Here is a 12,157-nt window from a genome sequence, read left to right as displayed (position 1 = left end):
TGTTTGCAAACCACTTTGCCTCCACTCAGAATTTCTCTCTTGTCCCTTTTCTTAGATCCAGAACAAGGGATGCTTCAAAAGAGCTTACAGGTAGGTGACTGGGCTATTTCTTCTCTGTCCTGCTTAGAGTTCTCTGAAGACCTCTTATGACTTCACTTCCTTGCCCAGATTGGAGAACAAGTGGAGGATTGAAAAGAATAAAGAAGTATTGCTTCACTGATTGTCATTCCCAGTAGTGCCCAGCAAGCTCAGCAACCAGTGGTAACTGGTGACCCTTGGGACTAGTGAGTGGAAGGCGGGGAGACCACCAGTAGGTGGAGCCAGAGCCAATGAGAGGCACAGCCACCCACTGATTGGTTGTAAGACTGAGATAAGGGACACAGGTGGCGCTGTGGGTTAAACCACAGAGCCTAGGACTTGCTGATCAGAAGGTCGGCAGTTCGAATCGCTGCAACGGGGTGAGCTCCCATTGCTCGGTCCCTGCTCCTGCCAACCTAGCAGTTTGAAAACACGTCAAAGTGCAAGTAGATAAATAGGTACCACGGGAAGGTAAATGGCGTTTCCGTGTGCTGCTCTGGTTCACCAGAAGCAGCTTAGTCATGCTGGCCACATGACCCGGAAGCTGTACACCGGTTCCCTCGGCCAATAAAGCGAGATGAGTGCCGCAACCCCAGAGTCGGCCACGACTGGACCTAATGGTCAGGGATCCCTTTACCTTTACCTTTAAGACTGAGATTGGTGGGGCAGTGCCCCATTCACCCCAACAGACCAGCTTCTACTGCCGACATTCCCACTTGGTGACAATCTTCCTTAGCAGCAGAGCAAAAGAAACGCTACTTTGACAAAGCTTCAAAGAAACCATGTTCATCAGGACCACAGCTGGGGAGGGAAAAGCTAATCTCCCTCTCCCGACTGCTGTGACCCAAATAATTGTCATCCCACCACCACTACCTGTCATTATAAAAGATGCTAGTGCTGCTGCATCACACATACTAAATGTTGAATGATCTCTAAGTGTTGCCTCTAGCAACCACAGTGAGCTGTCCCAGGTCCTGATGACTGACCACCACCAAATTCTACTCTATACTGGCTGCCCTCCTAGCTTTGCAGAGAGCCTGGTAAGGTAGGTAAGACATAATGAAAATGACCCCTCAAAAGTCTCCCCATTATTTGTATGTGGTGAAATTGTGGGGGTGGGGGGCATCTTCCTGCATATTCTGAAAGGGGAAAGTAAAATTCTCCAACATTTCCCCCCCTCTTTGAAGAAATTTCAGCACACTTTATGCTAAATGAAGTTCTGTTGTTAGTTCATATTGGTGTTGAAGGAATAGAAAGGCTAAGAGACTGGAAGGAAAAAGAGACTAAGCCCATTGATTCCTTAAACAGTACTAAAATATTTTGGGTTGGATCCACAGTGGATATTCTCTAGGGAAAGACTGACATTCTCCAGCCCAAGGAGTAGCTCAAGAAAGAAAAGAGGGGTGGGGGAGAATCAAAAATTTGTCACAATAGAGATTTTATATCAATGACTTCAATGACCTACATTACTGGGCAGTGACCCCATGACCAGCTTGTACCGACCTGTTCAGAATCTATACTTCAGTACTGAGCCCAGGAAGATGTCTTTTATAATAATAATAATAATAATAATAATAATAATAATAATAATAATAATTATTATTATTATTATTATTATGTATACCCCACCCATCTGGCTGGGTTTCCCCAGCCACTCTGGGTGGCTTCCAACAAAATATTAAAATACAATAGTCTGCCAAACATTAAAAGCTTCCCTAAAGAGGGCTGCCTTCAGATGTCTTCTAAAAGTCTGGTAGTTGTTTTTCTTGTTGACATCTGGTGGGAGGGTGTTCCACGGGGCTGGTGCCACTATCAAGAAGGCCCTCTGCCTGGTTCCCTATAACTTGGTTTCTCGCAGCGAGGGAACCACCAGAAGGCCCTTGGCGCTGGACCTCAGTGTCCGGGCAGAACGATGGGGTGGAGACGCTCCTCTTTGGCTTAACACTACCACAGTGCTACCAAAGTGAGCCAGGGCTGGGTTAAGACATTTTGCTGCTTGAGGTGAAGGATGATGGTATCCCTTCCCTATTCCACTGGTAATACGGTGGCATTTCCCACAACACCCGAGGCAGCAGACTAGTTTAGGTGTGGGTAGGACATGCCATGTAACACACATAGCTCTGATCTCTAATAGAGGGGAATGGGCAGGGGTTGTTGTTGTCAGCATCTGCTGCCTGAGGTGGCCAAGTCACTTTACCTAATTGTAGAGCCAGCTCTGAGTGGTGGTCAGAATGGAAATGGCAGGCTAGGCCAAGTTAGAGACAATGCATAGCAATATGCTTCTGCTGCCACATGTACACACTCCCTGGTGACTAAGTCCCCTTCATCAGTGTATTCATGGGTCCATTTTGCCTGAAAAATAAAACAAATAATTAAAATGACAGAAAATTGCTGGACATGTAAAGATAGGACAACTCATGGTTACCTCCTTTGTCCTGTAACTGGAGCTGCTAGTTTGTTTTTGTTGGTGTCTCTATCATAAAAAAAGAGAGCAAGCATGGGAAAATGGGTTTAGCCCATTCCTTTCCTTGCATGCTGGTTTTGTTTTTGTTTCTATACTTTTATACTTCTAGGGAGCTTTTAAAAGAAGAAAACATCATTCAGTAAAATCTCTACTCCAAGCCAGGAGCATTTTAATTCAAAAGTACTGTGGGATTTTGGTTACAGCAACACCCATATCCACCCATCCACACCAGCCTAGTTTTAGATTTGAAATGAGGAGAAACAATCAGGAAAAAATAGTCTTGAATGACCTTGATTTCCTCCTTATTAATTTCTCACTAGTCAAGCTAATTGGTCTTTACTGTTTCAAATTTGTCTGAAGCTATGAAACAAGATGAACTGCTGTGTGATGACTGTCATACTTTATCTTTTGATTAAATCATTGTGCTTTGCTTTTCTGCCTCTGTGATACATTTATTTACCTTTTACTTTGATGACCTGGAGGAATATCATCTGCATTAGATCCTTCTTCCCTCTCCATTAAAAAAATTGGTGTTAAAGATTTCCTGTTGCGAAAAGACATCCATTCTGGTTGTTTATCCATCTTCAAGGGATATATGTCCTTAGGTTTTGTGATCTAAATATAACCACAGTGTGACATAATTCTAAAGAGGTGTATTATAGAATGAGAACCACTATGTGGATAATCAATTGGATTTTAGACTTCCTCTGATGTTCACTCTTACTTGGGAAATATAGAGAAATCACTCAACAGTGAAAACAACACTGTAGTTTGCTAGGAATGTCAAAGCTGCTCTTCATTCTATGTAAGGATAAATAAGTTTTTAAAAGACGATTTTTCTCTAAACAATATGCTACAGACCACTACTCTGAATTATCTAATATGATCTAATCCAACATTACAGAAAATTCAAAAATTATGAAATGCACTATACTTTCCTAAAAGCAATATAGTGTGTGTGTGTGGGGGGGGGGGGCGGCGGCGGCGGTGAGAGAGAGAGTGTTCAGAGCATTAAAAAATGTTATGGCTTATATTTATTCATAAACCCTGAGAGGATTCTGAAGTTCTGGAGCTACAGGCATTTCTCAGGGGGGAAAAAATGGCTTGTGTCAACTGTAGATTCCATACTTGGCAAAATGTTGCATTTGAGAATGTAGAATTTGGGAATTTGAGAATTTCCACACCCTCCAAGTTAAAATAGTGGAATAACTTTCTAATATCAAAAGAATGATATCAGATAAATGACTCGGAAAATTTTACATAGATATTGTTAGAAATATTTGCCGTTCAGAACCAGAATGTATGGCAAATTTTTTTCTTTTTGGCTGAAACTGAACACATGACTAATATTTCAACCTGGCTCAGCCAAAGCTGAAATCCACACACCAGAACTTGACATTTGCTTGACATTTCAAATTAAACCCTCACATTTGAAAGTTAGATTATAACACCTTGGGCAGCTATGAGTAATGGGCCAGAATTTTCTCATGCAAGTTTGAAATTTGAGATTCCCCCCACAAATTGATGTCAAAGCTCCTGGATATCATTTAAATATCAGACTATAGTACAAATCAGCTACTACTTGAGGGAGAAGCCATAGCTTAGTTGTAGAACACTTGCTTTGGAAGTGAATGATCCCTTTGCTCGGATCCTGATGTCTCTACTTGAAAGCATCTTGGCTTACAGAGCTGGGAAAACTCGCTGCCTATGAAACTTAAATTCTACTGTCAGAGCGTGAAATGCTGATCTAAATGGTTCACTGGAGCAGTATAACTGGCATAAGGCATCTTTATATTCAATGACCACTGGGCTGATTCCAGGAAGGGGAGTGGGGATGAGTTATCAGGGAGTGGAGACTCCCAATCACAAGCTAGTCCTGAATGCATGGAAGTCTGTGCACAAGCAGCTGCTTGCACATAGAATTCCTCATGCACTGACACTGAGGGGATGGGCCAGTGATGTGACTGATACCAGGAATAGGGCTAGCAAAGCAGTGACATCTCCTGTCATCACATCTTCTCCATGCACTTAATGCATGTAGGTTAATATTCTGCATCCATCCAGGTCTTTCATTTCATTGGCCAGGACTTCACAATCAGTGCTGATCCCTATTTGTTAAATTCTACCAAGTACTGCCCATGTGGCAGAAGGTCAGACTGAGATCACTGTTAATTAAACAGGTTGAGGCTTCCGTGGCAAAAGGAGAAAAGATGAAGATGAGGAAGAAATAGCAAACATAGGGGAGTTGTAGATGCATCAGATGTAAGAGCCAAGAGAGTTTGAGGGAAACTTCTGGAGCCTGCTGGAAGTGCAAGGGATTTGCACATTTAATACATTTATACTGACCTATAAGTTAAGACATTAATAAATACATGTGATTGTATATGATTCTCCTGCTTGCGTTGGTCTGATGCCATTGGAATTGCGTTAGTTTTTTAAGGTTAAAATATATTAAGCTGGTGCCAGTGACTATGGGTTCCACAGGATATTAAGCCAACCAGAGAAAAATGAAACAATTTTCCTGGCACACTTGTCCAAAAACTGAAAACAAGCATGGGACCATGTCTCATTTTTCGCATTCTGGGTCTTGAGCTAGGCTGCATAGTTTCAGTTCTGTAAAACTGAGTTTAGCTTACTGGCTGGTTTTACAAGGGATAAGAGAAATGATTTTTGCTTTTAGATGTAAGTGCCATGTCTAGAGAGCCTTATGTGCTTCTGGGCAAGCAGATCTCTTCCATGTATGGTGGAAGAGAGATCTAATCCATGCCTTCAACCTAAGCCACATATGGAACATCTCTCTTGATTGAAATGAAGGAAAGAGCCATTCTAGGTAGGGAAGCTCAGTATATCCATCAGAGTACTCACGCTTGGAACAGATTGCTGACCTAGGGTAAACAAAAATTGAATTTATATATCTAAAAAAAAAATCTACCATGCTATTTCCCCATAGAAATTAATTGGACTTAAGTGCACAATGAATCACTTGAGGATGCAGCCCACAATTACCTGGAAAGAAGTACTATTGAGCACAGTGGGACTTAATTCTGAGTAAATGTGCATAGGACTGCACTTTTAAGACCCATTGATTTAATAAAACTTGACATTAGGGAGGGACCTTGGAAGTCATCTTGGTCAACACTCAATGGAGGATCTCCAGTGCAGGATGCAGCTCCAGCATCCTTGACAGATAACCATCCAGCCTCTGCTTAAATATCTCCAGAGATTTCCAGTTAACCGCCCACCCTTTGCTTCTGCCCACCCAAAGCAATGTGTTCTCCTGTCAAATAGCTCTTATAGTTTGAAGTTTCTCCCAATATTTAGCCAAAATCAACATCCCTGCAGTTTCAGTCCATTAGTTCTAGTCCTGCCTTCTAGTGTAATGAACAACTGGGCTTATGTGCGCTCAGTTTTATCTGGGTTGTACCCTTTTTTTTTTTTTAAAAAAAAATGTAGCTAGGACAAGATAATCTGATGTAGCCTGAAGTGAGGGACATGAGGCAGGAGTTGATAATGCAGGTGAGCTGCGCACAAGTGGGCTGCATGCAAGCTGCCGGCCAGCCCTGTGGTGCCTCCTTTTATTGAGACAAATATGTAAACCAGGCAAATACATTTTGGGCTGTGACCTTTACACATCTTCTGGTCCCAAGATCGTGGGGTGGTTCAAAGTTATTTTGGCACCTGTTTCCACCACATCATTTTCCCCTTGCACAGTGTATGATGAAGGAGACAAAAGGTCTCAGAGACAAAGGGCACTGCAGACTACTGAGACCGCAAAAGGTTAGACAGAGGGAACGATGTTCAGACAGCCGTGGCTTTGTCTGTGAGCGGTGTGTGTGCTCCGCACCCCAAGGTCACGCGTGCAGGCAGGCTGCAGCTGCCTGCAGGTGGGGAGTGTGCTCCCTCCACATCCCATTCCCCACTCCGCGATCATCCCTACAGTAGCCCAATTATGGGAGGGACCCTAGCTCAGTACAAGAGCACCTGAGTGCAGAAGATCGCATGTTCAATCTCTGGCATCTTCAGGTGGGGCTGGGCGTGTCCCCCATCCGAAACCCAGAGAGCTACTGCCAGTCATCATGGACAGTACTAAACAAGATGGACCAATAGTCCAACTTGGTTTAAGGCAGCTTTCTATGTTCTTATATCTTAATAATACTGAGCCTGATGTTCTTATATCATGGTATGAAGCTATGGATGACCTCAAAATGCTCAATCCTTTCTCCAGGAAATCTTGGTGTGAAAAGAAAATACATTTCTTTCTAATGAAGCAAAAGATCAATTGTTTCTTTTCTTCCACCAACAATTGTTGAGTTAGAGGTGGTGCATTTTCATATGCTTTCTTTAACAGCCTGACAGCAGGCATGTAGTGTGATTGTAGCAATGATAACAGTAGGTGGAAAGGTTTTGCATTCTTCGCTGCGAAAACACACCTTGAAAAAATTATTTCATTATGTTCCAATAATGGGGGTGGGGAGGAGAATGTGGATGTAAGAACCTTATGTTGTTATCAAAAAATATACAGTAATAGCACACCAATAATAATAATCTAGTTACAAAACTTCAAAATATAACCTCTATGATTTCCCTTCCATTCCCCCCCACCGTGTCAAAAGTTCCACAGACAATTAGCTTCAAATGCAGAACTGCATCAGCTGCCTCTTCAAAGTCAAGCTGTAAACACTTTAGTGCCGTGTTCTTTTTGTCCTTAACCTATTTTTTTTCTTTTTGTAAAGGGAAGTCAGATTGTAAACATAACACAATTATTATTGAGTTTCAATGCATACAAAGCGTGTAAGATTTTCTCTTTTGAATGACTGGTTTGAAGCATTTTCATAGGGATATGTGAAAAACGGAAGCATTTGCTATGTGGTTAGGTTGAGGTAATGTTTGGAGGGTACTGTCAGTAAAGAAAGATCAAGGCTGCAGTCTTAGGCATGCTTACTAGGGAGTAGGCCCCACTGAATTCAATGAGACTTACTTCTGATGTAAGTAGGTGCAGGATTGCACTGCATTATTGTTATTACCGTATTTTTCACCCTATAGGACGCACTTTTCCCCCTCCAAAAATGAAGGGGAAATCTGTGTGCGTCCTATGGGGCGAATACAGGCTTTCCCTCTCGCTCTCCAGGCTTCAGGAAGCTATCAGCAAGCCTGGGGAGCCCGCGGGAGTTCCCGCAGGGCTCCCTAGGCTGTGGATAGCAGCCTGCTGAATGGAGCATGGGGTGTGCTAAAGCAGAGCACCCCGCGCTTCGGGCAGACATCGGGCAGCTCCACAAGCTCGGGGGACAGCGGGGAGGCGCAGCACCGCCATCCCGATGTTCCTCGACCTGGTTTGGATTCCCCGACCTGGTTTTGGGGGGGAAATAAAGGAATTTTTTTTCCCTTTCTTTCCCCCCCAAAAAACTAGGTGCGTCCTATGGGACGAAAAATACGGTATTTATTGAATTTATATACCACCCTATACCCAGAGGTCTTAGGGTACATCACACTGTAATCCATCAAATTTAGTGCATAAATATGCAGAGGATTACACTGCAAGACTGATTTCCCCCACTAAATATACTAGCCCTAAATGTTATCACTCTGTTAACTATTTTAAACATCTGATAATAACAATATCAAAAATATTTTTGATAAACATATCAAACTATAATATAACATGCAAAGAAAAGAAATATTCATTAAATAAATTGATAGAACAAGCCTATTCACGGTGTATTCCAAAGTGAGCCCCATTGACTTACTTCCACTGCATATTACCAGTGCTTTTAATATTAACTGAACAAACTTCATGGAAAATGTAGGAAAATGGCCAGAGCAGAAAGAGCGCTAGAAGCATTTCAGTATCATCAAGATCACTTTTTTTTTTAGGATAAAAATGTCACATTTGTTGTAAGACATGAGTTAGAGGGTCCTTTTTTTAATCTCAAAACCTTTTTGGGCACCACATGCTAATTCTTGTAAATTTAGGCTTCGTTAACTTAGAAAATGCATCACTACAAAAAGATATAATGACAAGGAGGTATAACAATTATCAGCTAACTTGTTCTGTCAGTGCAAGGATTTATGTTTGCCAAATGGAACTCCCCCATCCTCCCACAAATCTGTTCCGAAGGGTTGGGGATACCCCTAGAACAGATTTAGGAGGAGCATGGAAGAAGAGAGGGGAAAAGTTCCATTGTGCAACTGGAAATCCTTGCACTGATGGAATGAGTTACCTGGATACTGGCTTGTAATAATAATACTTTTTGTTGGCAGCCATCTGTCTTGACAGGCAATGGGGTATGCCTTTGGGAGTAAAGTCAAGACAAGACCCTCCTCTTGGCTTTGCTGATGTGGTCCAGAGGAAAGCAGAGCAATATGTTTGACACCAGCTTAGCTGCAGAAGTTGCCAGAATGAGGTGTACAAGTTGCCACCCCACCATCTTACGGACGTCACTCCGGACTTGTGTAGGTTTACTCTTTAGCCTTTTCTTCTTCTGAAGATATCCCACAAGGCAGAGGAGGTTTAGGACCAGAGTTTTTCTTCTAGATCGGCTACCTTCCCAGGTTGAAAAGCCCATCTGTCCCTCACTTTCCTTTACAGCACCTGCAGAAATTGCCTTCTTGACCATTGGACCCACTATTAGTCTCATCTGCTCAATCCGCCAGAGTCTGTCTTCACATGTAGGAGAAGTCCCTAACTTACTTACTTACTTGAGACCCATTGGCTACCCTCACCTGGTTTATCTGGCCAGGGCGTGGTCTCTGTTGCATGGTGACAGCTTCTTGGAGCTACAGGTGAGAGTTAAGTGCAGGGTGGGGACCAAAGGTGGACAAACTACCTCAGAAGGAGCACAACATGCCCCCTACCAAAGGTATTACCCCTCCCCTAACACTCCATAACAACGCAGAATTTGGAACTAAAAACTCAAGGACATGGAGATGGTTCAAACTGCGCAGTTCATTTGTTTCCAAGATATAGGAGAAAGAAGACATTTCTTTCAAGGAAAGCGTTTTGTTTTGCTGATGAAAGCCAAGGAAGGAACTGTGACTGGGTCAGCAACATGTCATACTTAATAGTATCAAAAACTGTAAGGTAATTAAAAAGCAATAGGTCAGTCACACTGTGGCAATCTGGTAACTTTTAAAACTAATTAATAATTCAAAAAAATGGATTTTAGGGAAATTTTTGCTGTGAGGTTATCAGGCAAATTACTATCTAACACTGTCCCCAAGGTCTTAGCCAGGCACAGAAGGAGAGAGTAAAGGTGATGATTTAAGTAATTAGGGGATAATGGTAATTTATTTATGATAAATGAATAATAACATCACAAATCAAGGCAGATAAAACAAAGTTTCAAACAAGACATAGGCTCACAGGTCTTCTGTAACTTGATTAAAACCCTGATGCAGTTTTTAACAAATGCATTACAGCCGGTTCTGTAGATTTTAATATGTACTACAAATGTTTATGCATGCTTTAACCTTAAGTGTGTTGGGAATTTCAAAGCTACAGTTTAATCCGCATGGGAGGGAAATCTTCAAGATTTCAGACACCATGCAACTATGTGTTGGATATCCTGATGATCACAAATGGCCCTATTGCTATGGTTTTGTTTGATTAACCTGATGGGTGATTGTGGGAATGTTCAGGGATGCAGGAGAGGATCTATTGTTTGATTATATCCTTTCCAACTTGTGTTAACAAGTTATACAATTTAGCAGAGTAACATTCCCCTTTTTAAACTTGCACAGTGGATGCGTTTGCTCAGGCTTGCTAAAGCCTCTAAAATACGTTTTCCTTTTGGTAATTCCCCATTTAGTCCCTCATAAAAGGATAGACACGGCACAGTCTTCTATAAAAGTATAAAAAGAGTTTACTCACACATTATGTTCACAATTGGATCCCAGAAGGCAGACATAAGTTAGAAAAGTAATATACACCTGGAAACGATCCCATAAGGAGACAGCCCTTTTGTCCTCTCTTCGCTGGAAGCCAAGAGAGCATCTTAGGCTAAGCAGATGTTGCTTCTTCGACAAATGTGGTCAGAGAGAGAGAGATGGCTGACCAGTCCTGCTCTTTTGTTACCTGGGCAGGTGAGGTCACGCCCACCTCTAGTCACATGCAGAGGAAGTCTGTCCCAGTCTAGGAGAAACAGGAAGTTTTGACTGGCTGATCCAGACATCCCCTTTTATGTCCACTCTAGGGATGTTGTACTTGACTGTTCTTGTGTTTCACATCCCACAGTGATCAGAAAGTTAATTCAAGGTCAGAATGCTTCTTATGGGATCCAGACATGGGCATGTAACAGCCAGCGGAGTTTGAAGGAGGGGCAAAAAGATAGCTAGAAGCAATTTAAATCTTGTCAGAGAATTTGGAGTTTTTAAAGCAAAACTAGGATGCAATCTTTATGGTTGGAAGAGTTGCCCTTTGGACATCTGATGTAGAATTAGCTGCCTGCCAGTGTAACCCTAGAAATATCTACTCACTTATTTCCAGCAAAATGTGGACAGGATTGCAGCATAGAAGTATTTAACATTGGCTAGATGATGCCCAAAGTTATCTTTCAGTTTAAAAAAGTTTTTGAACTGTACTTCAACGGCACAGTAAAAAAAATAGTTTTGAAAATGTGTTAGATTTATTGTGAGCCCTTCTAAGAGATAACTTTCTCACTTTTGAAAATAGAAAGCAGAAAATAGAAATGTTTTTTGTTGTGCGTGAGTGTTTGTGGCATGATGAAAGGCTGCAGCTCGTCTGCCTTTTAGTTTTCACCTTTTTGAACTACTGTCATGTGTCTGTAAATTTGTTTGCACCATGAACATAATGTGTAAGTGAAAGACAAAGTGTGAATAAAAGCCAAAGTCAGAGAAACTGTGCTGCACATCCCCACACCCATGTATATAATTGACACCGGATGGCTTCTTTAACTGCACCGTGGAAAGTGAAGACTTTTGGGGGGCGGCAGGGCGGGAGACACAACAGAGCTCAAAATACTGTAGCCTTCAATTTCATGATAATGAGAACGAATTCCTGTAAAGATGTAAGCATAGCCAGTTCTGTCATGTCATACTGTGGCCAAGAAACACAATGTAACAGTGTTTGTAAGTAAGTAAGTAAGTAAGTAAGTAAGTAAGTAAGTAAGTAAGTAAATTTTTATTTATACCCCGCCCTCCCTGGCCAAGACCAGGCTCAGGGCAACTAATATCAAATGTCAAATACATTAAAACACATTCAAACAATTGATTAAAATACAGCTTAAAAATTAGAATCAGGATAAAATTAAATGACTGCCCATGAAATTACAACCATAGGGGTCGGGAACCTCAAGTATTCATCAGGGCCAGCTATCCATGTTGGTCCCACATGAGTCGATAAAAGGGCCAAAGAGGTAACTCCCAGGGTCCCACAGAGGGGGGTCAAACTGGGCCTGGACTGAAAGCCAGGTGGAACAGCTCCATCTTGCAGGCCCTGTGGAAGGATATCAAGTCCCACAGGGCTCTGGTCTCCAGTGACAGAGCGTTCCACCAGGCTGGGGCCAAAGCCGAAAAGGCCCTGGCCCTGGTTGAGGCCAGTTTAACCTCCTTGAGGCCCGGGACCTCCAAGATATTATTATTTGCGGACCATAAGGTCCT

General features: G+C 42.2%; 1 long non-coding RNA gene across 1 annotated transcript in view; it reads right to left on the bottom strand.

Annotated features, from left to right (window-relative positions):
- The window catches only part of LOC309339476, a 464,046-nt gene extending 454,860 nt beyond the window's left edge, over window positions 1–9,186 (bottom strand). Inside the window, exon 1 of the long non-coding RNA XR_014155392.1 lies at window positions 9,132–9,186. This is a non-coding gene — a long non-coding RNA (uncharacterized lncRNA). The remainder of the gene's footprint in view (window positions 1–9,131) is intronic.
- Window positions 9,187–12,157: the final 2,971 nt, after the last annotated feature.

Source organism: Podarcis erhardii (assembly GCF_964252035.2).
Source record: "Podarcis erhardii genome assembly, chromosome: 3".
NCBI lineage: Eukaryota > Metazoa > Chordata > Lepidosauria > Squamata > Lacertidae > Podarcis > Podarcis erhardii.
This window is presented reverse-complemented; position numbering and strand designations above follow the sequence as displayed.